Raw genomic sequence first — 24,813 nt, forward strand, 5'->3', positions numbered from 1 at the left:
CTACACTTTTTCCAAACACCACTTAACTCTTAGTAAGTAAAAGGTAGAAGCAAGTTAAAAGATTGCTGACAGCATCTCTTCCTCACCATTGACGAGAAAAAAGAGCCTGATTTGCTGTCATTTCTTTATGAAGCTTTTGAATTCTGGCAGACGGATCTGCAGGATAAATTTGCTCTTTTCTACAGAATTCATCACTGTAGTGTTGGCCAGGTTAGGTGACCCTGAGGTGAGCACAGCTGGGCACAGCTAAACCTCATCCCAGATTTCCTTCCAAGCTTGGAAACACCTTCACACAAAACATGGATAATGAGTGCTCCCAGCCACCCCTCAAGATCAGGATGTCCTATCCTGGGGATCCTGCGTTTGGCACCAACTGAGAGACTCTGGTGGGAGAATTTGATGAGAAAACTTCACTGCAAGGCAGCAAACACTGTGTGAGCTCGAAAAACTCATCTTTATGCATGGGGAGAGATTTGAGGAGATACCCAGGTGCTCCTGCAGTTGCTAGGGGGATGAATATCCGGAGCAGACAGTTGAGTGAAATGTTGTGAAAAAAATTCAGGAAAAAGAATTTTTTTTTCTTGTTTGGCTTGGAAAGAAATGGATGCACTTATCTGCACTCTGCTGTCCAGGAAGGCTGACTCTGGGTGCAACTTGCACAAGGCAGCAGTATCAAAGATCTGCACATTTGTCAGCTTTGAACACATATAGGACTCCCAGTAGAGCCTAATTTCACCCTATTTGGCACAAGTTTACATCTACCAAGCTTCGCTCACAGAACAGCAGAAACAGGGATGAAATTTTTAGAGGCTTTATGATGTAGATGTTTCAAACCGGGTACTGAAAAACTCCCAAATAAAATATTTCATTTGTCATCTATAAAAGCTAGGCTCTTATTTCTACTCCCTGTGAGCTTTGCCCACCTCCTGTGCTAGCAGGGCACTCTCTGGCAGTAGATCTTTGCCAGTGCTGGGAGCTGTGCTGGGGCAACTTGACCCCTGAGCCTCATGAGCCACAGCAGTGGGCTGGGAGATTTGCATTTGGACTCACAACACAAAGAAGTATTTTTGAAAAGCTGCTTGACTGAACTATGAAACTTTCTTTTCTTCTTTTGTAAGCATGTGATATTCTTACAAACAACAGTCAAACCCCATAAAATTTACTTTGTGTATCTAAGTGGTGCACTGGGACACAGCACCCTCTATTAACAACGCAGCAATCAGACCCAGAGAATACTGACATCAGCCAACGTTCTCAGCTAGGAAACAAAAGATACTGTCCCCAACTTACATGGTTTAGTCTTTTCTCTCCTTTCAGGGAGGTTATGGATGGAGCTGTATCTTTTTTTTTAATATGACTGGATGTGATGAAGTGCTATTTTTTAGTGATTGGACCACTGCATTTTGAAAGGCAGATTTTTCTTCTATTTTTGCCACTGATAAAACATTGTTATGTTGCTTGTAGGAATTATGGTTTTTATCTTCCTGTCAACAAAATATGCATGCAAATAGATTGTTTATAGAGCAACATCAAATTAAACTGCTTGTATAATGACTTAAAACTGGTTATTGCCATCCTGCATAATATCTGTTTAAACCCACCACTTGCAACAAGCATTGCTAATACAGGAGGAAACAAAACCACAGTGTCACTAATTTTATGAATCTCATAGAGTGCTGTTCTGCTCTCAGCAGTGCAGTGCAGTGCAGGAGAAGGATGCTGTTTTTACCAATATGAGTTCTTCAGCTTCTACACAGCCCTTTGGAGAGTCCTGTATAGGCCAAATTTCAGAATTTAGGGCTCAGACACATTCAAAACGCTGATGTAGACTTTCAGGCTCATTCTCTTGCTCCTGCCATGAGGTACAGAAGTCTTGTATGGAGGCTGGGAGCTGCAGAAGCAGGGTCTCTACAGACCTATCCTTTCTACAAGCTTTATCCAGCTTTGGGATGGGAGGTCCAGGACAACTGGGATTATCCAGTCACACCATGGAGCATTTTAAACACCCACAAACCATGTGGGGCATGGGAGGGTAGATGGGCAAAGGCTACCTGCCAGGCTCTGGGACAGCCACTTCCTGGCCCATCTGAGCCAGCCAAGGAGCAGAAACAGCTGGGACATCCTGGGAGGTGGTTTTCTCTTCACATCCATTATCTCTTGTTGCCTACACCACCTACCCCACCAGCCAGTGTGGCTCCTCAGCCATTGCATTTGGCAGAGCAGGGCTGGTTTGCAGCACCTCCGTTGCCCCCCAGGGCCTGGCACTAGGCTGCTTTCCCAAGCCTCACATTTTGGGCTGCTCTTCCTGGCTCAGCCTCATCTGCTCACATTAACTGAAAGCTATTAAAATCACCAAGTGCTTCAGAAATGGCTTTCGTCAGTAATAAAGCTGCCTTCTGGCTGCCTTCCCTCTGGCCAGAGCTACAGTGCAAGCTGCAAGGAGCCTCACCCCAACACCATGAAAACCACCTCTTTTCCTGTCCAAACTTCCCTTCCAAACACAGCGGCCCCTTAAAAATCACGGCAACAAAACAAAACAAAGACTGCCATCTGCCTGAGCAGATGGGAGCTGCATGTGTGGTGCACCAGGCACAGAGACTCCAAGGAAGGAGAGAGGCTGCTCAGTGCTTGTAGGGCAGTCCTCATCAGACTGGATCATGTGAGAATCTGACAGGAAATAAACTGGAGCTTCAGTCAACCATTTAGAAGTGTTAGAGACTCCCCAGTGCAGGTCATTTAATTTGGTAAAAAAAGAAAAATAGAGGTGGATTATTTTTTTCCTGCTTCCATGTCTATTTTTCCTCTTGGACTCACTCTGGTGATGATGGAGTTGCTGATGCTATAGAGTAATTGTGGTGACTCCAGTCCTCACAGAAGGAGGAAATGACCTCTTTTTCTATGAGCTCCAGTTTTTCCTGAACAGTTTAATGATACTGGGTCTAGAGTGTTGCCGTTTACTCATAGAAGAAAGTGGCAAATTCTTCCTTTTTATCTGTTCTTCATCACAACTACAGCTCTGGTTTGTGTCATTCCTGCTCTCAAAACATTGCTCCAGTTGAAGGGTAGGTGATCCCTTATAAAACCGATGCCTGTGACCAGTGTGGATTAGGCAGGGCAGGGAGATGAGGGGGAGCAGAGCCCCCCTGTCCTCCTAAGGTCTTCTTCTGTCTTCACCTCATGCATGTTCCTGCTGGAAAGAGGAGGAAGAAATCATCATCATTTCCAAAACTCTCATTGAAAGGGAAGAGCAATGAGAAACGGAAAAAAATTTTTTCCATCAAAAGGGAAAAGACCAAGGGAAGGAAAAATGGAGGTGCTTAGTGGATCCTACATGAACTCAGTTTTGCATCCTCAGAGCCTGCCTTCTGCTCAGAGAAAATTTGCTTTCTCAACATTTCCCAACAAGATTATGGATTCACTGAACTGAAAAAGTGATTAATCAGCACAGTGCTGGCCATCAGCAAAGGCAGGAGCGGTTCTGATGGCATTTCCTGACTGACAACCTCCCTTGAAACCCACCCAGGTGCACTGCTGCTTCTCACCATCCTCATGGATAAGTGAGAGTATTACTAATAATACCTGCCTGTTCCTTGGGTATGTAACAGATAATCTGCCTCTAACAGCTACAAGATTTCACCTGCAGGTTTAAAATAAAGCAAGGTCAAACTCCTCTTTTTGAGACAAGAGGTATTGATTGACAGCCTAGATGCTAAATAGGCTGAAAAAAAGAGATTATAACACTAAACCCACAGCACTGGGAAAATCTTTGAGCTCTGACGGTAGGTTTCACACATCCTGCTGAAACTTGTGGGCAGAATGTTGGCACAGGAAGGCTTCCTTAAATCAAATTATCGTATTTCTCTGAAGGCTTAAATGACCGGGTCTGTACCCATGTGTTGCCACAACATGGGGTGGGTGTGATTTTGGAAAAATCCCTACAGCCAAGGAGGTACTGTGATGTCTGAGCCAGAGGACCCAGCTCCCTGCACCCCTGCAGCTGGAGGTGGCCCAGGTGGCAACTCTGGCCTGGAAAACAAATCATCCCCATGACAGGGCTGGGGGAGCCTCTTACCTCCTGTACTGTTGCTTGAGACTCACAGCAATGTGAGACCTGTGCTTCCTGGAAACCATGGCAACCAGAGATTTACTTTAAAAATAAAGAAGTGCTGGGTTTCTGGCAGAGGATACCGCGGCTTCTGCAAGGTGTGAGTGTGCTGTCCTCCTGTGTCCCTCATCAAACCTGGGCCTGATTCAGCCTCTGCCCAGATGCAGAGTAATAACTCAGTATTGAAAAGGCTGCAGGAAGAAGCAATATCTGCTGGTGTTCAAAGGTAAATAAAGATCCATTTGGCTGGATCCGGAGCTTCCTACTTAGAAAGGTGAAAGATGGAGAAAATATGGTCAAACAGGGACTGTAAAGCCTGACTGGATAGAAATTCAGGCCAACTTTCTCCTCCCTATTTGACAGCTTTCACCTCTTTACTGAACCATAATATTAATAAACAATTTATTGCATGTTCTCACTTTCATGGGCTTTTCACTGATATGTTGACATGCAGTTTCTCATCCTTTTTTAATATAAAGTCTGAGCACAGCACTGGGACTCTCCCTAGAGTTAGAGCTGACAGCTTGGAGTTCACACTCATCACAGCTAAAGGCATTAATAAAAACTATTTTGCTCTTGTGCATAAAGTTGAATCTGGGCTTAATGGCTTTTCTGCCACAAGAAGGAAAAAAAATTTAATCAGTATATTCTGAAACTGCTTAAGTCTTAAACAAACAACTAAATATGGAAAGCCAAAGGAGAAAGTTTGTACTAAAATGCACTCAGGCCTCTGAGCAGAACTTGAGACATGCAGAAATGCTACAAAGGAGTTTTCTCTGGAGCAGACTATCGTGGAACTTGCAAATTGTACGGAAACACAGAATTACTGCATTGTTAGAAGCACTTAACACACAAAACAGAGCAGAAACAGGTTTGTGGGCAGTAGGGAGTTTTTAGATCAATTGTTATGTAAATCTACCTCTAGATTCCACCTAGGTAAAAAGCTATTCTCCAGTCACTTAAAATCAGAGTCTTTAAAGTGGTTATTGCACAAAACTTAATTTTCCATGGATGTCAAGATGTGGTTTTGCATTTTAAAATGTAGCTGGGAGCCCCATTCCCCTTTCACAAGAGATCTGGGGGACAAATACACAGTTCAAGTGCACCAGAGAACTGAGCTTACCCTGAACTGGCCACTCCAGCCAGGTCCACCAGAAGATCCCACTTGGAATAAGGGCTGGTGATCTGCATGGATGCCACCTGTCTAAGAGAAAAGCTTTTGTCAGGTTGACATGGGTAGACTGAGATGTGTCAGAGCAATGGATCAGACATGACCTTGGGACGATTCCTGTTTTAGTGGCAAGATGCTACCTCAGAGCAGTACCCCAAACCAGAGGACAAGAACAGCTTGCTGCTATGGTGAAGCAGACTGCCATGACTTCTCAAATTTGATGGTAGTCACTCAGCCACTTCATCTGCCAGTTCCCTCAGGACCCATGGATGTATCTCATGTCCCATGGACTTGTGCACCTTTAGTTTCCGCAGATGTTCTTGAACCTGATCTTCTCCTACAGTGGGTAGTTCTTCCTTCTCCCAGTTCCTCCCTTTGCCTTCTGTGGCTTGGGCAGCGTGGCTGGAGCACTTGCTCATAAGGCAAAAAGTCACTGAGTACCTCAGCCTTCCCCATATCCCATATACCACACAAACCTCCTCTTTTTTAAGGCACTTGGTCTAAAATGAAACATCAAACACTTCATGGTACAATACTGCAGAGGTTTGCACTTTTTAGCAGGGGAGTTTGCAGGAGCTTGTGTTTCCAACTCCCTCGTCTCAGACCACAAGCCATACCTGTTCCTTCGCCTCTCCAGAACAAAGCCAATGTTTTGGTAAAACCAGCACTGTAAAACTGCTCCTGGATTTATGGAACAAGACAACCAACACACAGCTGATCTAAACACGCAATTTTACATCAGGCAGATGGGTTTCCCTGTCACTGGTCAGCAACACAACTTCCCAACTAGTATGCAAGTGAGTAGGTAAAATGTGCAAGGATATTGTTAGTCAGGACACACAACGTGTGTGACAAACAGCACACACAGTGCTGTGCCCTTTTCTGAAAGAACTGGGTTTACCTGGCTGCAAACACAGCTCATCCTGTGCTCAATGAAACCTGAGTGAAGAACAGCATCGCTCAGCAAACACCACAAGCTGGCTAGCACCAACATTGCCCCAACCCCGTAACATGCAGGGGATCGGTGCTGGGGACTCAGGGACGCCAATCACAGCCTGGGAGCTGCTGTATGACACAGCACACACTACAGAGAGCAGTGGGATGGCGGGCAGGATAATGGAGGATAATAGCTGTGGAGCAAGAAATCATAACAGCTCAGGCTATGCAGAGGTTAAATTCCAGGAGAGCCATTATCTCAGCTGTGATGTCTGGGTATCAGAGCTCCTATGTCTGTTTTATTGGTTAAGTACATGGCTTTATTGCTGTTTATAGAAGTATGCCTGCATTCTGAGCAGCAAGGTAGCACATGAGCAGGGAAGCACTGAGCTTGCACAAGCTGCTGTGTGAGAGCATCCAGACGCCAATCCAGCCTCAGTGAGAAGACTGGTAAGTGCGTAAGGCAAGCTGCCTCAAATCTCAGATCCCTGGCTGATGTGTAAAAGCAACTCAAAACACATCTCCTTCTTGATGAAAACATTCTTAACAGGGAAAAGGGAGTCAGATGAAGAGGAGGCAAGGCCATCCCTTCTCTGTGCCACACTTGGGCTGTTTCATCTGTCTCCTTTCCAGGTTTGTGAATATTTCTGCACTTAGCTGCTTTCTACAGTAAATATCACCTTTCATTAGTGATACCCTTTCTGGTACACTCCCAGGGGAGCCCTACAGGGGCTGGCCACTACAGCAGAGTCTTAGGCAGAGTTCAGCAGCATCTCCAGGTGTCTGGGTGATGGGGGACCCCTTCCCAGCATCTCAAACCTCAGGCCTTAAACCTCATTCATTCTAAGTCTTCAGGTCTTTTTACAGCACATAAAGGGGTGATGCTTATGCCAGTCCACACTTGCCCTTACGCCCTCTCAGAGCAACGCTGCTCCCAGGGATACAATTTCCCCACCTTGAAAAGGTATGGCATGGCACTGACTACCTTTGTGATGCACTTTGGAAGCTGCTGAGGAAGGCATTGTTATTATTTTTTCTCTCTAATTATAGCAAAACAAAATATTTGGACTCAAGCTGCTCTGCTGAACACTCTGTCCTAGTTCTTCCAAAAGAAGAGCATCCCTAGGAATGTACATTAAGAACTTCTCAAAAAGAAGGCCAGTGTCCCACCTGATGAACACTGCAGAGTCCATGTGTTGTGGGAAGTCTGGAGGGTGATGAACCACAGTGACTGCCTGTGCTGGTGGGTTGGGCAGAGGAAGGATGTGACATTCCACTGACCCCACAGCCAGCTCTGTTCCCAGCCCTGTCACCCCATGGGCAGGTGGAAGCAACTGGGACTGCAACTCTCATGTGTGGTGGCTGTGCTGCTGCTGCGCTGGGAGCCCCAGCGCAGTTGGGCCCTCACAGCCTGGCTTCTCGGAGAATGACACCATCTGCTGCAGAGCACCCAGGTACCAGGCCAGAATACGGCCCAGAGCAAAGGGCACTGGAAGCGAATCAGCTGCTTTTGGGGAGCTGTATGTTGACAGGACATCTGTGTCCTCCCAGCAGCAGGAGATATCCAGCTGTCATGCATAGAAGTCTACAGACACCTTGACTTCACCTGCAATAAGCTCAAAATCTCTCCCTGCTGCGTTCAGCAAAGGAAATGAGAGGAAAGTAGATTAAAAAGTCCACAAAACCTAACCATGAGATACCAGAGGTTGTGTGTCTTGGTTTGAAAGACAGGTATCTGCCAAGGAAGGTGGGAACCTTCCTTGGAATGGAAAACATATGACCCCCTTCCATCCAAATTATTATAACTCCAAAATTATGGGGCTTTCAGGCAAAGATATGGGACAGTATGTACATGTATAACAAGGCAAACAAACAACAACACCGGCAGCAACAACAAACAGAGCCAGAACCCAGTCCCAGCCTCTCTCGGCTGTCAGGCCCTTTCCCCTCGGGTGCAGTTCCGCTCGCAGCCGGCAGGGGCGCTGGCGGCTCCCGGCCGGGCAGGGCGGCTGCGATGGTTCCCCCGCGCCTGCAGGGGGCGCTGTGGCGTGAACTCGGCTACACCTCCCTCACGTGGTAATGGCGGGCAGGCTGGATGGTGAAATGGGCTGCAGCAGGAACCTCGGAGCAGCAGCTGGGACGCCAGGGACAAGCAGACTCCGGAGTAGCAAAGGAAATGTATCAGAAACTCCGCAGCTGTAGCTGGAACCGCGAGGTGTCCCAGCAGGCAGGGGCTGTGGGGTTACAGTGTAGCGAATAACCCAGAGCAGCGGCAGAGAAGCAATGGGGCTGGGCAGCAGCAGCCCAGCTCCCAAACACGCCAGGGAGAGGCTCTTTCAGAGGGGCTCGGGCTTCCAGGTTTTCCCTGAAGCACTCGAGTACATGGGTCCTTTCTAGTGAGGTAGGGTGTTAATAAGGTCCCAGTGCAACGACCGCTCTTATGAGCAGAGCTTCACTCATGGTAGAAGACAGCAGGAGACGGAGCCTTGCAGGAGTGGTGAATTCTCCCCACAGTGATTGCAGCCTGTCTCCTCTCCGATGTTGAGAGCAAGAGATAGAGAGGAGCTGCACCCCACCCCTTTCCCCTCAGCCCAAATCTCGTGGTATCTGCCCTTCCCGAGAGAATACTCCCTCAGCTAGGATAGTGCAGCCAGCTGCACGCTTCCCCTTTCTCCTTAGCTGTATTTTTTGTCTCTCTTAAGTACCCGTCATTATTGTCTCTTAGCAACAAATGGGAAAAAATTCCCTGAGAGAAAGAAACAAAAGGAAAAGTCCTAACCCCCAACACTGTGGGAGTTGGTACATGGGATACTACAGCTCTCTGCCCATTTTTGCAGAGTTTCACTGTGCAATCCTTGGCAGCCCCACAGCATCCCACTCGATATGTATGCACTCACACCACAGGAGTGGGTGCCCAGCAGTCCCCAGCACACAGCATCCCCTGTGCCACCTGCACAAGGGCTCCCAGGAGAAGAAAAAAAGAAATTAGTGGGAAAGAACAACATACAACAGCTGTATTTTTGCTTTGCATTAATGCTTGTCAAGTAAAACTGCCCTCTCCTGGGGCCTAGAGTCCTGAAATATTGGGATATTTAACTGCCTGCCTTTCACGGTCTTCTGCTTCTTAGCACAACTTGGGACCATTCTGGAGATTGTTCCATTCCCCCTGCAGCACCATTGCTTTAATGACGTCTTTACAGTCCTAGCGGATGTCCTTGGTACTGATTATAGCCTTGCTGGTAGAAATTTGTTGCAGGACTCCTTGTGGGGGACAAGGAGTTGAGTGCAAAGGGGTGCAGTTCATAGAGCTTCGTGTGAGCTGTGCTTGTGTTCACATATTCTTCATACAGAGAAAAATGAACCATTAGGAATAATTGTCATTCATTAGGCTATTTTGGTTCCAATTTCATTTAGAAAAAGTTGCAGGACCACATGTCATCTCTGAGATGTGTATTACAGACCAGCATGAAAATCCCTCCATGTTTTGGTGGTTTCACCAGCAGTTTCTGATAATTGCTCATGCTGCAGAACATACACAAGCCATGAGTGAGCCCAGCTCTTTCCTATTAAGATAAATAGAATTGCCCAATCAAAATTTATAAAGAAATAACATTTATTCTGCGGCCGAAATATCAGTCTCAAAAGCCACGATCGAGAAAAGCAGCCCCGAGCCTGGCGTTGGAGCTGGGTGAACACGCATAGATCTGACCTCTATCGCATCAGACCTCCCAAGTTCACGAATGCTGCTTCGGCTGGTTCCTTCTTATACAGTTCTTGGGCAGAGTCCAAATTAATTCTATTTTTCTCACAATTTAGCATATTCGGGATGTTTTCTTGTCCCGAAGTTGGGCTGCACAAAGCCTTTCCTGGGTCTGATGAATTGTCCATCCTGGGTGATGAATGGGCCATCTCTGATGATGAATGGGCCATCTCTGGTTCCTGGAACAGATATTTTTAGTTCCCGGAATGTCCGATTCCTTATCAGATGAGATGTAGATATCAGAAGGTGGTAATCAAGTCGTCATGGTGCAAATGTCCTGGTGGAAAAATCCAACCCCACCTGGGTGGAATCCTCACTTATTGATTACATCTGTGAGAGAACTTCTTTTAGTGTTGTGAAATTTTTCTCTCAGCCGGGCTGGTGGAGGGATTTTGAAACTCTGTCTCTGCATGGTCTTACTACATTTCACTTTTATACATAATAGCACGAATTACATACTTGATTTATAACACTATGAAACCCTGTTCCAAACTGACCTCCTTCCTATGGTGAGCCCCCACACACACTCAGGAAACAGCAGTTCCTGCCCAAATAGCTCAAGGTTTGGGTCCTTCACTGAGGAACACTGCTGCAGAGGAAGAGTGAAGTGCCAGGTTTAGGTTTCCAGGTAGAAAGCTCTTGCATGCACAGAGAAGGTGCGGAGCCAGCTCAACTAATGCAATGGTGAAAGTTGTGTCTGGATCCTATACAGGGCACAGAAATTAAATACTCAGGTCCTTTCAGAGCCCTTCAGGGGCTACTTACTCATTATATGACTGTCACAGTAATGCTGTTTTGGTTTTCGCCTTTTTTTCCTTATATATTGTCTGTATTCTTTACACATATATTTGTAGTTTATTTTATTACTGGCTAGTTTTCCCAGTGATTTTCCATGACCTTTCCCTAGGCAGAAAGACAAAACAAATTCCAGAGCTTCAAGCCCCAGGGGGTACAAGGCCCCTATCCTATTGCTATAAATGAAATTGGTAATTTGTGCTTGTGTACATAAATGTATATATTAATTGTACAAATAAAAACACCTAAGCCCAAACCCCAGGCCGGGGAGGAGAAAATTTTGCAAGCCTTGGCAGCAGCAGAGAAGACAATATGGCCAGGAACTAATCAGCATACGAAGGAGCCATTAACACCACACCTGGGTGATGATCTGGATGATGATGAAACTGATTAACATCTCGGAGTCGTTAAAGGAGTATCCCATTCCGGGAACTAAGAATAACTGCTCCAGGACTTGGAGACGGACCATTTGTCATCCAAGATGGACAGTTCATCAGACCCAGGAAATGCTTTGTGCAGTCCAACTTCGGGACAAGAAAACATCATGAATATGCTAAATTGCGAGAAGAATAGAATTAATTTGGACTCTGCCCAAGAACTGTATAAGAAGGAACCAGCTGAATCGACATTCGTGAACTTGGGGATCTGACATGATAGAGGTCAGATCTGTGTTCACCCAGCACCGATCCTGGGCTTGGGGCTGACCTTTTTCCGATCGTGGCTTTCTGTGTGACCGATCTTTCGGCCGCGGAATAAAATCTATTTCTTTATTAAATTTAATTTGGCTGAATTTCTTTACTTCACTATCTTGGTTCTTCCTGGCTACCAAGGTTGAGACCAACTCTTCGAGATAAAAAGTACAGCTAGCACCAAAAGGGGGACTCCAGAGAAGGGGCTTGACCTGGGGGGGAATAGCACCACCACTTGTCCTCTAATTGGTGCTTTTTATCAATTTATGCTAATTTCCTAAAACCTATAAAAACTGCATTTACCCCATGTGGATGGGCTTTTGTGGACCTTCTCCATAACTGCCTCTGGAGGTCTCCAAATAAAGATCTACTTTTATATTATGTCCTTACTAAAATTATCTCAAGTTTCATTTCCAGGTTGGGAAAAAGGCAACAAGAGAGGTTTTGCAATACATCACACAGCACTAACGATCATCAAGCTACTTAAACCATGGAAAATTGCTTTAATGTTATCTCAATGCATTAATGAATGATTCATTAATTAGTTCAAATTATTGAACCCTGGCCTTGCTTTCCTGCTGGGCTGGAACGACTTCATACCAAATCCAAGCAGGATAGTGGTGTTTAAGCCAGCTCTGACATCATGGTAGTCATGAGGATTCCAGTGCCAGTGGTGGCAACAGCCATCACTTAACTTGCTGCAAAGATGCTGAGCAAGGGAGAAAGCAGGAGGCTGCTCCAAGCTGGAAAGCTCTTTGTGTGGCAGTTTGAGACAAATTTGGAGGAAAATGTCCTCTGATAAAAGGCAGGTTACAACCATCCCTCCCCCACCAGGTTCAAGAAAAAAAATTTTCCTCAGAGGAAAGTGAAGGGGAAAAAAAACCTATTTATTTAACAAACACACTGGAACAGAATAATGCTAAAAAATAAAACCTCTTGCTGTGAAGAGAAACCTGGGAAGATTTCAGTCCTTTCTGTGGGTGTGGTCTCTCTTTCTCTTTTCCCTGGAGCTGGGTTCAATGTAGGCCCCTCCAGGCCTTGGTGGAAAGCTCTCCCAGTGAGTTCCGGTGTTCTCAACAGTTCCAGAAGAGAAGAAGAAACTGAAGTCCCAGGAAAAAAAGTTATTTAAATCTCCGTCTCTCTCTCTGGAGAAAACCAAGCTGAAAGCTGGCTGAAAAGCAGCAAAAGGATGCTTCCTCTGCTCTCCAGCAGCCAGTTTTGTCCTTGAACACAAAACTGCTTTGCAAAGTTCATCTGGCTTTTTTTTTTCCCTTTCTCTCACACCCACTTTTAAAGACACAAAGAGGCACAGGAATCATGTCTAGGCATAGAGCGGCAATAGGGGATACAACATCATAAAGTCACCTCAAGACAAAGAGGGAGCAGGTCCCTGTACAGATCCAAACTATCACTGCATCTCACCCAGAGGAGACCTTTAGCCTTGAAGCTGTTTTGAACTGATCCTTGGCAGTCCCAGAAATAAAAGCAGATTTGCAGGCATATCTGGCCATGCTGCTCACGCAGATGCTGATGCCTTGGGCACAGGCAGAGGAGAACCACTGTCTGATGCATAGCCATTGTGTTTTTTAATTTTCCAGGGCAGTCAGTAAAGTCTAGAAAGCTTTTACATCCTTTCTTTCTGCAAAGAGTACTAGATTATTGATTCTGTGCTAAAGCCAACAAAAGCAATCCAGTTGGATTGTTTATGAAGAGGCTGCTAATGTAGTAAATCACTTGATACAGGAATAAATTCACTATAGTGTCAATCACTTAAATGGCCAGTAAGCCAATGATACCCACCAGGCAATGGTTAGAAACTCCAGGTGTTTTGAACATAGCAGCCATACAACTGCAAACAACAGCTGAGGGGTGACTGGTAACACACAGGGAAGAGTTGGGTTGAAAGCTTTATACTCCATGTTGAAGACAACATTCAATGCCTGGAAGCTGAAGCTGGGTGCATTTAGACTTAAAACAAGCAGCAGCTTCTCAGCTTAGTGGGAGACTAAGCACTGAAAGAACAGGGCAGTCTTTAAAAGTAGGTTTTTCTGAATGGCAAGAAAAAATGGAAAAAAATTCTTCTCAAGTGGAGGAACATACCAGTCTGGAGAAGACATGCCCACAGCAGATGGAAATAAATGAAGTGTCACTAGAAACACCCTGAGAAGGTCAAAACAAGAGGTAAAATGAATAAAGAAGGGACTGAGATCTCCTGAGCTCAGACTTTTTTCCTCTGGCATACTGGGATGCTCATGATGCAGAGCCTCTCATAAAAATTTGATCTCACCACATTGGAGGAAGAAAGCTCAGCGCACCCAGCTCTGCCCTGCAGCAGCCTGACTCCCTGGGGAAGCTGAGTCTCTGGAAATCACTGAAACTTCAAAAAGTCATGGATGATAACCTTAATCCACAGCCAGGAGGAACTGCAGCACTGGTTTTAATGGAAGTAGAATTAGATCTCCAGCTACTACAGAAAAGCTTTCTCAATAATTGTTACTGTAATGCAAATCTCTGTGGCACCAACTACCAGTATGTTGTGAACCATTGCCATATAAGAGTTCATTAAAAGAGAAAAAATTCTGCAAGGGAAGAAGCATCCTTTCCCCCAATAGAGCAGTAAACAAGGCATGAGAGTTGAAAGTATTCACACTTGGTCTCTCTGAGCACCATAGCAAACCAGCACATTCTCAGCTCTATCCCCTGCCTCAGAAAGGAGCCAGCCCCTCTCCTCAGGGCCAGGCTGGCAAAACACAAGGCACCTTATTAAAAAGGGAAGAATAGCTCCTACCCAATAACACCTCCCATCCCCTTTTTAAATGCCTGGACGATCAGGTGTGAGACTGAAGCAGTACAGATGGGAGGGGAAATAAAGAAACCCACAATTGTAAGGTGCTGAGGATCAGCCAATTATACATTCAGGAGTCTATGTTAATTAGAGGCTTTTCAAGAGAAGAGTCAAAGGACTTTGCAGACACAGATGGAAACAGATTTTAACAAGCAGTGATAAGTCCCAGTGTTGGAGAGACATGTCCTGTTCATACAGGGGAGACTCCAGCTGAGGCTATGCTACACCGGCATCCACTCACCGCCGACCAAGTGCAAGCCAGAGATCAATCCAATTGATTTTTTGGGGAGTATTATGATATTAAAATGAATAATCATGTAGGCATTGGTAAAGGGTCTTTCCCTACACAGCTCTTTATAAGAGCCCAAAAGCACCTGGGTCATCTGGTCACTCAGATGATGCGTTACCAGTGGCTCATGGAGGAGGAATTGATTTTTTCTTAATGACTGTGTGTAATGTGGCAGCTTTATGCACTGTAGGCAGAGACCACAGCTGTTTAGGAGGATCTGATAATAGCTCACAACTGAAGCAGGTTTTTTTCCTAGGCAGAAGGGAGTGCAGAGCAGAGAGTGGAACAAGTCACAATTAATTTTCTTGTTGTTTAGATATTGCTATGGTCATCTCCATTCCTGCTTAAGGCAGGGAAGCTCAGAACATGGATGTGGATTTGTTTACAAGTATGAAAATGGTTCTTTTAATTGTTACATGTACCTTCTGAAAAGGGCACATGAAAGTCATTTTAGAATTAAAAAAAAATAACATCTAAGAGACTGAGAAAGCTCTTCCAGTTTATCTCCAAATGAACACTAACTTTGAGGTAATTCTTGCAGTTTATTGCACTAACCAAGGAAACCAGGTCATATAAAATGAAATAGCCCGTATTACCTGTGAAGCAAAAGTGCTTTCTCAGCAGAGACTTGTTCACTCTGTACTTGTCCTAGACCACTATTTCACTTCCCTGAGACGTGCTTTGTGAGGAACACTACAGGGACCAGACATCACTTTTGGTGAACTGTACGGCATGGGGCTGTGAGTCAGAAACAAGGACTGCAAGCTGTGACATCTGCCCCACCCTAAACAAGTGTGCAGCATGGAGAGAAGTGCTCCTAAGTATGGATACTAAAAGCTAGTAGAGAGCTTCTTGTAGCTTCTCACAAGCTTCTCACAGCTTTCCTGTGAGAAGCTTTCATTCTCACACAGTCTCTCATGAGAAAGCAGTTAGAGAAAAGTAAACTCTTGGCAGCTGCATAATTGTTATGAGAACTGCATATTGTTTTGGGTACATGGAAAAACAATATTTACAGATGGGCATTATACTGCTCAACCTATCACCTTGAGAGGTGGTGGGTGAATAGGCCAATCATGTAATTTCTTTATTGCAAACGACACTATAAAACTTTCCATAAAGCTTTCCATTAAACATGGTCTTAGCTCTGCTTCGGCCATATCATCTGACCTGGACTTATGTCGTGATTTTTGCCATCTCTCTGGGGATAACAGCGACACCTAAGGAGCACCAGAGGGAAAAAAAATGCCCACAGGCACAGAAGATGGAGTCCCAGAGCCCAACAACTGCTGACCACCTGCCAGTGCCCCAGCCCAACTTTGCCAGCAGCTTGTTTCTGCAGTGACACTTCAGCAATAAATTGACAGGATTTTTGACACAATAAACCTCAGAGACCTGAGCAGGAGCTTCCAGACTCCCCTGGAGTGCAACTGCTCCAAGTAATAAACCTTGGAAGGGCCAAGCACCAGTGTGATGCTCAGGACATTGCACTAAGGCTGAGCACGGCTACAGCATCTCCTGTAGCAGCTGGGGTAAGACTGGCTGGGTTTTGCCACGCTGTGTCCCTTGGTACTCCATGCAGCACATCCAGCTCCACCAGCCAGCATTACAGGTCTTGAAGGGTTACAGGTGACACTTGGGGAATCAGAGCATCAGCACCCATAGGCATGAACTGGGGCCTGTCTTGAAGTTAAGTCACTCCATGAAAATGTAATTTTGAATATTTCATTAGGATTTTTCTCATCTGTTAAGCATCATCCCAGAGAGTTTGGCGACACTCTAAATGAAGCTGTGAAGAGATGTGTTTGTTTAGATGTAATTGGACAGCTGTTTTATTATGAGTTAATGAACTATGACGATTTAAAAGAATTCAGTTTTAGCAAACCATGTATTAACAATTACTCTGGACTAAAATCACAGCTAAGCAAGTGCTAGACAACTTTCATGATAATGACTGGAAGCAGAAGATGAAAGGGAAAGACAGTGAGGTGCTATAGGACAAGAGATGTCTCCAGACCAGGCTCCCTGCATCAGGCATGGATTCCCTGGGCTGCCCCACAGGAAGCACTTCACACCACCACCATCTCCTCTGGCCTAAAGCCCCTTTTGGCCCAAATCAGTCATCAGGGTCTGTTCACATTCTTCCATCTTCCCAGACCCTCTTCATGCTCATGGCACCCCTCTCCCCTTGCCACAGCATCCCACGAGGTGCTGGTGGAAGGGAGAGGGGACAGTGATGGCAGCAGGCTTAAAAACAATTGAGACAGAGAGATAATTGATGTCTTTGTGGTTGCAAAACATATTTCAGACTGCTTTTCCCACTGCTCTAGGTCACTTTGGCCAAGGCTGTTTGCCCTGGAGGCATTGCACAGAATGTGATCCTCCCTGATGTGGGGCCATGTCCTTCCTGACTGTGAGGAGACCTGAGTACCAGCAGCACCCTGAAAAGCTGATCCTGAGCTGGGGAGTCCTGCCTTTGTCCTTCCCACATTTTCCAGTTTAGAGAGATTTTTGTACATCAGATGAACCTGGTGCCAAAGACCAGAAGCCACAGAAAGCAGTTGGAGTTTCCACAGGGGGTTCCCAGTTCACATGGAGCAGTTTTTAAGCAGTGGAGTCTTTGCTCTGAGAGAGTGCCAGTGAAAAAGCTCTATAGAGTTAAACAAAGTCCATATGCCACATGTGCAAATCATTTGTCTCCTTCTGTTAAAATTAATCTGTTCCAAGTCATTGTGACTTCCTGACAGCTGCCTCCTGATCTTTCTCCACTTCAGCCCTCCATTTGGCCTTCTTTTCTGTGTTCACCCTTAGCAGCATCTGATCCTTCTTCACAGCCTGGAAACAGTTTGGTGGAAATCATTGCGTGCGCACAGTTGCCACCACTAAATTTCCCCACATTTGCACCACTTCCTTTGACACCTCACTGTCCTTTTTGATATTTTGCAGTGATAGAAGTTAATCTGTTTCCTTGTTATCCCACATTTTCAGCATTTGCAGCTCTGATTAGCAGGAGAATTGCACTGTAAATTGTTTACAGGTGCACTGGGACTTGCAAGTCAAACTGGAGACCCAGCAGTGGGATGGGATAGGGAGAAGGGTCACAGCTCTTGGTAACCATGGTGGCATCCAGGCTAGGCAGGCAGGACCACAGGAACCTCATGACTGACAGATGCCAGACAGAACCAGGTGCCATTGACACTGTCTGAGCTACTCCATCACCTTTGGCCCAACCTCTTGTTGAGACACCATCATATAGAGCACTGCACAGGTTTATGGCAGAGTGGGTCAGAAGGAGCACATTAATCAGTAGGTTGTGCTTCCCAATGCCAATGTCTCCTCTGGAGAAGGGGTGATACAGATCCTGTGCATACATACACCTGTCACCCACATGCTTATTTCCAAAGAACATACATAGACCATACATTAGGTGAACCAGTTCCCTCAGAAAAAATACTCACTTCTTTGCCTGTGATGATCATGGTCACACAACCCAGCACAGTCAGTGCAATCATGATGTAGCAAACCTTTATCCTGACAATGTTCCTTGCGGTGTCGATGACCTCAGACCTGTGGAGGACAGAGCAGGGTTTCCATTCTGCAGCAGCATGTATGAAATGGATCATGGGGAGAAGGGTAATGAATGCTCAAGTCTTACAGCAACTTCCTGTCAATGTACAATGGAGTTCAGCCTTCTCTTTCCGCAGCTGCTTAGAGGACTGAAAGAATTAGCCTGTGGGGAAAATATTTAGGTGGGGTATTGCTACTCCCAAAAGTCATCAGTAATAACAGGATTAAAAAATCCTGCTCTCCTGTATTCTTTTATTCGTGTGAGAGTGAATGCCTGTAAAATGACAGGGACAGGAAAGTCTTTCCATTGTAATAATGAAGGACTGACATTTGGGTGCTGCAGGGCAGACCTTGGGGCGCTGTGCAGCCCTAGGAGACACTGGGACTGTGCCACCAGGACCAGGCAATGCCACCCTCAGGGAATTAAAAGCCCACCACAGCACAGCCTCTGCCAGGCAGTCGGCACCAGCCCCATGCGCATCTGCCTGTGGTGGGAGGCTGACTGGGTCAGAGCATACAACCGCACCATCCAGGAGATTTCTTCCCAAGCAGCTGAACAGCCCCATCCATCACTGGAAAATCTCCACCACCTTTCATGAGTAACTCCTGGCATATAACCAACAATTCGTGTTTGCAAGAAACTGCAGCATGACAGTGAGCCATCCATGAAATCATATCCAGCCATGCAAGGGGAAGGACGGCTGGAGAAGACCCAGGATGTCACAAGTCAGAAGCATTAGGGCTCCAAATTTAAGTGACAATCTTTTAATGAAATATCTCTACAAGGAGGTGAAACCACAACCCATACAGGAGGAACTCATTGCACGTCTGTCACCACAGCTATATATAGCCCCAACTTCTTATTAAAATTTATGCAGCATTATTAATCACTAATCAATAAAACCTATCAAAGCATGTGAAAACTGAGAGTAAATGATATCTTACCATGGTGGCTTCTGAGTTACGAAACCGCTTGACTTGCAAAAGACATTTCAGCTTAGTCTGAAATTTATGATAACTAAATTAAGCTAATCCAGTTTACTTCACAGGGAATGACAAAAAGTTACAAGAGTTACTGTGGTGACCGGTTAGCCTGTGGTACAAGGGACAAAGAGAGTTCTCGGGTAAGACAGTCCCTAGTGATGCCTTTTCCTGGTCTTAAAATCAAGAGGCAAACATGGTTAGAAGGGAAAAAGGGATTTTACCTTTTTATTTATTTTAAGGATCCTTAGGTGCACACGTCCAGGTCAAATACACCTCAGTGCACAGCACAGTGCACACCCCCAAAAGACCTGGTCTAACATTATAGGTCGTACTAATTATATCTATCAAAAATTCCCCAGTGAGCGGCTTGAATGAGCCCCCCTCCCCAAGCACTCTTCCTCTGGATGGTTCTATCTTAGTTTACAGAATGTGTTCTGGAGAGAACCTTGGGGTCTGGGGCACACTGATCCCTAATTACGAAGCTTCTAAAATGTTTAGTCTCCTAGCTTGACAAACAAGTCCAAGAATGTAGGCAAAAAGCGCTAAGAATATAGAAGTTGCAAAAAGGCATAAAAGGGGTATAAAAGAAAAGGCAAAAACATCATCATGGTATCACTAGTACCAGAGACTTCAGTCTAGGTTAGGGTGAGAAGAGAAGCCTCTCCCAGAAGGCTTTATTTTGTTACGGTAATATACCCCAGTTCAGCATTCCTGGTTGGCCGTTGGCCACTCCACCCTCTTGCTACCTTATACGTTTCATGTCCTAGAAAGTTCTCCACTCCAGGTTCCCCCCATTGGCCCTTGCCCCTCGCCACTCCCCCAGAGCTTCCCCATTGGCTCCCATTTCCTAGTCCCACCTTTGTACCGCCCCCGTGCCCTCAGATCATTGGTCTCTGGTGCTCACCCCACTCTTGTACATAAACCTGGACTCTGCATTGTTCTCTGTCTTTGCCTCTGGACTCCTTCTTGGTGTGGATGCAATAAACCTCCACCTGTGGAACTCTATGCAACGATCCTTCCTGGCTCTTTGCCATCAACCCATATTACTGAAGCTACCCATGCGTTTGTGTGTGCACGCGTGTGTGAGTGTGCGGCTGATCCTGCTGAGCAGCTTTGCTAACGAGACACTCTTGGAAGATCACAGCACCTCACGCTCTGGCACAGAAACTGCGGAGCTCAGGCTAGCAATGTTACAATTATTTACAGTTATTTTTGGACACCAGCATGGGGAAGCACTAACCTCCACCACATGAGTTCAGTTCTGGGTGATGTAGACTGGGGTCTCAATCTGTGTGTTCGCAGCCAAAGGAATCATTCTGACAGATCCACTTACGATATGTGCCTGGGAATGTCCTCCTTTTTAAAGCATCCTGACCATACCAGGACCTTTTAATCAAAATCTGTAGGCCTTCTTTCATTCCTGAAAGCTTCCTTACCTGCAAGAGATTTTGTAAAAAGCAGTGAGCTAAGTTTCAAGAAGGGAAAAGAGCTGTTGTTACAGAGGGAAAAGGACTGGAAGTTCAAAATTACACTCTTCTGTGAGAGCCAAATGTGCTTTCTAACGTCAAAAAGACTCAGCAGCTGGTGTGAGCTGCTTTGTTACACTTGCAGCTTATTTAATTTGACTTTTTTTTTCTTTGATTTTGGTAGGTTTTAAACTAAAAATCTCTTCTAAACTTCCTGATTAAGGGGGTAAATGATGTGGGGCTGAAGTCCCCATGCCCACAGCATCCTCTTACCCTGTGAGCATCTTGCTTTTAAATGGCCCAACTAGTGAGTTAAGCAAACTGCCAGCAGCACAAGTAGCTAACTCCTCAACAGCTTCTCTTAAAATCACTGATGGAGAGATGAGGTCTGCTAAAATGCAGCCTGGTGAGAGACTGGCAGTTGTTCTCATGCAAGCTGGGTACCACATTACTGCACTCTAATGATGATACATTACACCCCATCATGCTACCATGGTGATGCCATTTGCATGCTGTCACCAACAGCACAATGCGAAAAGGACTCTGGCTCCTCTTGATGGAAACAAGCCCAATAACAGACAACAACAAGGACAGTGGCAGAGACACCCTGAAAAACAAGGTAAGCGATGGCTAGCTCAAACACTGGCTTTTGCAGTGCATGCCTGTTACAAGTGGCCTTTGCAAGGTAGCTGAGACTACTCACCCAGTACTTACACCCAGGGAGGTTTGAAAGGTTGCCTTGGTTTGAAAGACAAGTATCTGCTAAGGAAGGCAGGAATCTCTCTTGAAATGGAAAATGCAACCCCCTTCCTTCTGAATTATTATAATTTTGAAATTAAGGGGCTTTCAGGCAAAGATACGAGGAATAGGAACAACAGATTTTTACTAATATATATATATATGGATAAACAGGCAAACAAACAACAATAACTATGGCAGTAACAGCAAACAATCACAAACCCAGTCCCAGCCTTCTCGGCTGTCCGGCCCTTTCCCCTCAGGTGCAGTTCCGCTCGCAGCCGGCAGGGGCGCTGGCGGCTCCCGGTGAGCAGGGCAGGTGCGATGGTTCCCCCGCGGCTGCAGGGGGCGCTCTGGAGCGAGCTCGGGGAGCACGCGGCACTGGCGGCCTGGGATCCAGGGAAGGGATGGAACAAAAGCTTCACAAACCCCCTGGGTAGCCCATCCCAGTGTCTGGCCGGACCCTCGGGAACAGCAGGCTGGAACAGCAGGGACGAGCACAAATCCTGGGTGGTGGATAAGATGTATCAAACTCTGGACCTGTGACGGGAACCCCGGGAGGTCTTGGCAGGCCAGGTGTGCGGGGCTACAGAGTAGCAAAGACTCAAAGCAATGGTGGGGGCAGGGTGGCCGCAGCCTGGGTCCCAGTGGGGCAGGGAAAGGCGAGCTTGGGAATCCCAGGGTTTTCCCTGAGGCACCTGAGCAGATGGCGAAAAGGTCCCTCTTTTAGTGAGGTAGGGTGTTAGCATCCCAGTGTAACAGTCGCTCCAGTGAGCAAGCTCCACTCATGGTAGAAGGAAGGCAGCCGAAAGCAGAAGCCTGCAGCAGCGACAAACTCCCTCCACAACTGTGGCCACCCTCCTCTCCCTCCGAACGCTGAGAAAAACCCGCCCACCAGGGGCTGTACCCAACTCTTTTTCCCAGTTCAAATCTTGCAGCATCCCTGCACCCTACACAAGAAAACCCCAGGTGAGAGTAGCCAGTTGGACCCCTCTCTCCATGGCCAGGTCTTTTGTTTTTTTTAAGCACCCAGTAATTTGTCCCCCTGGGACAGATATATAGGGAAAATTCTTTAAGAGAAAAAGAAAATGGAGGGAGAACTCCTAAAACCCCAACATGCACCCAAGAAGTCACACTACAGTGCCCTGTGCTTGCAAATGTGGGACTTGGGTTGAGAAATGTCCAGTGGTGACCAGGACAGGCAGGAAGAGACGGACATGAAGATGTCCCCACTCTCAGCATCCTGTACTCCCTGCCTGTTGCTGCATTGCTGTTACTCACCTGGAAGGAAATCACTGCTGCTGCAGAACAGGGCATGGGGAACATCTCCTCCTGCCTATGTTGAGATGGTGAAATTACAGTAAGTGCCTTGGCCCCAGACCTGCTCATGCATGCCAGGACTTGTGAATGGCTGATAAATCCCAGTTGTAAATCTTGGCCCAGGTAAATTTAGTCTCTTTTTTCTCCTATTTCTCTCACAAAGTGCAGTGAGACCAGGAGAGCTACATCAGCAAGTGCCAGAATCAAATCTACAGCAAGCAGTACACTGGATTGCAAAAAGCACAGGCTCCATCCCAAGGAAGGCAATGGCACAGCCCCATACTGGAGACCCCCAGCCATCCCATAGGAGCACAGGCAGGCTCATGTAGCCCAACTTTCTTAGGGTGAGGGGTCTTCAAAGGCACAACCAGGTTGTGCAGGTTAAGATGAGAAACTGTGTCAATACCAGGAAGCCTGTCCATCTGGGAGCAGCCCATGCCTGCTCCCTGCCTTGTAATCCAGGGCACTGCCTGAATCAAGCACACACAACTGTAGCTGTAACCTGGCAAGGAGCAGAGAAGGGAGTGAGGGGAGTAAGTCCTTCGCTTGCACCAGCCCTGCACATGCAGGGACATGCAATGGTCAGCATTGGACCTGGCAGCTGGGTAAGAGGAGGAACATTTATTTGTTTTTATTGACATATTCCCTGACATGAAGTATCCGTTGGTATTTGCTGCCATAGGAGGACAACCATATAACACAAAAAAAACTTTACCGCTGTGCACTGTGCTGGTGAGAGCTCTGGGTGTGTTCCCTGTCCCAGGAACATTTGTAGCCCCAGGAGATAAAGCACCACAGTAGCTCAGCCACGATGAGAATGAGGGTCATTTTCTCACCCTTTCCTGCAAATACCCTTTCCCTCCATGCTGCAGCACGAAACAGTGACCAAAGGCTTTCTACCCACCTGGGTCAGCTATCTGCAAAGCCATGTCCTGGGCATCCTTTGCCTTGCTGACAGCAGCTCTGGCAGGGCGCAGGACCAGCCGAGCCACCTGCTGCCACAGTGCAAGGCATGCCCAAGCAGCTTCCCCAGCATCCTACCCTGGACCACCACTGCCCCATCAGCCTGGGCAGGAGCCCAGGAGGCTGCTCTATGAGTTATTAAAGTAAAAATAGCCCTTCCTGTAAGAAGGGAGTAGCATACACTTCCACCTTGACTGACAACAGGTTTTGCTTACGTCATGATGACGAGTTAAATTTATCACCCGTGTTTACCAAAATGACACACCTTGGGAGTTGGGCGGGCAGAAATCACCACTGTGGCAGCTCACACCCAGCCCAGACTCTGCCCCAGGCTCCCCATCCCAAGGAGCTGCTCAGGAGAGCATGTAAATAAATGATTATTCACATTATTTTCTCAGTCCTTATCATGGAAGAACTAAAATAAGACAGTGTGCTGTATTTCTCCAAAGACAGGCTTAGTGAGTGCTAGTGAGCCTGGGGCAGAGTCTGGGCTGGGTGTGAGCTGCCACAGTGGTGATTTCTGCCTACCCAACTCCCAAGGTGTGTCATTTTGGTAAACACGGGTGATAAATTTAACTCGTCACAGCTGGTTAAGCTGAGATCTTAATTATTCTCACAAAATAATCTTGCAAATCAGTTGCTTTAAACAAATTTTCTGAAAAGGAGCAGTGTTTACTGCATCTCAGAATAAATGTGGTTTGGCGGCAAGAAACTAAAGTTGATGTCTGTACCTATAAATGCAGTATGGGGAGTCCATCTCACATCCAGACTGCAAACTTTCCTAGCAAAGAAATATACTTCAGATATGCTTCAAAACAGTAAACTAAGAAACTATAACAAAAACCTCAGCTGATGTAGTACTTGTCAGTCAGTAAAATTGTCATTAAAGTAGTGGTACCTATAAAATATTTGCCCTCCACAAAGTCAGGATAGTGCTGAATGTTTTCCATAACACCAGCTGATCTAACCAGAGACTGAACCACAACAAATGCTATTTTATCACTTTGACATTTCTCCTGCATTTTGCACAAAATTCTTCCTGATGGGTGAGGAAATGGAAAGGCAAAATACTTGTCTCATTTGGAACTGTGGGGTATTTACTCTCCTTAGTCATACAAGGCCCTAAAGCTGATTTACAGGTAGGGAAAAAAATTCCATTCAAAAGGGAAGAAGTTGCCGAAAGGAAAA

General features: G+C 46.1%; 1 pseudogene across 1 annotated transcript; it reads right to left on the reverse strand.

The window, feature by feature from the left end:
• Window positions 1–17,314: 17,314 nt before the first annotated feature.
• LOC309577253 (protein FAM162B-like) lies at window positions 17,315–23,698 on the reverse strand (annotated as a pseudogene). The gene is made up of 4 exons: window positions 23,567–23,698; window positions 20,472–20,574; window positions 18,046–18,154; window positions 17,315–17,422 (listed from the first exon to the last, which is right to left on the reverse strand). The product of its transcript is annotated as a protein FAM162B-like (transcript).
• Window positions 23,699–24,813: the final 1,115 nt, after the last annotated feature.

The sequence above is a fragment of the Coloeus monedula genome (genome assembly GCF_965178545.1).
Source record: "Coloeus monedula genome assembly, chromosome: 12".
NCBI classification, from domain to species: Eukaryota; Metazoa; Chordata; class Aves; order Passeriformes; family Corvidae; genus Coloeus; species Coloeus monedula.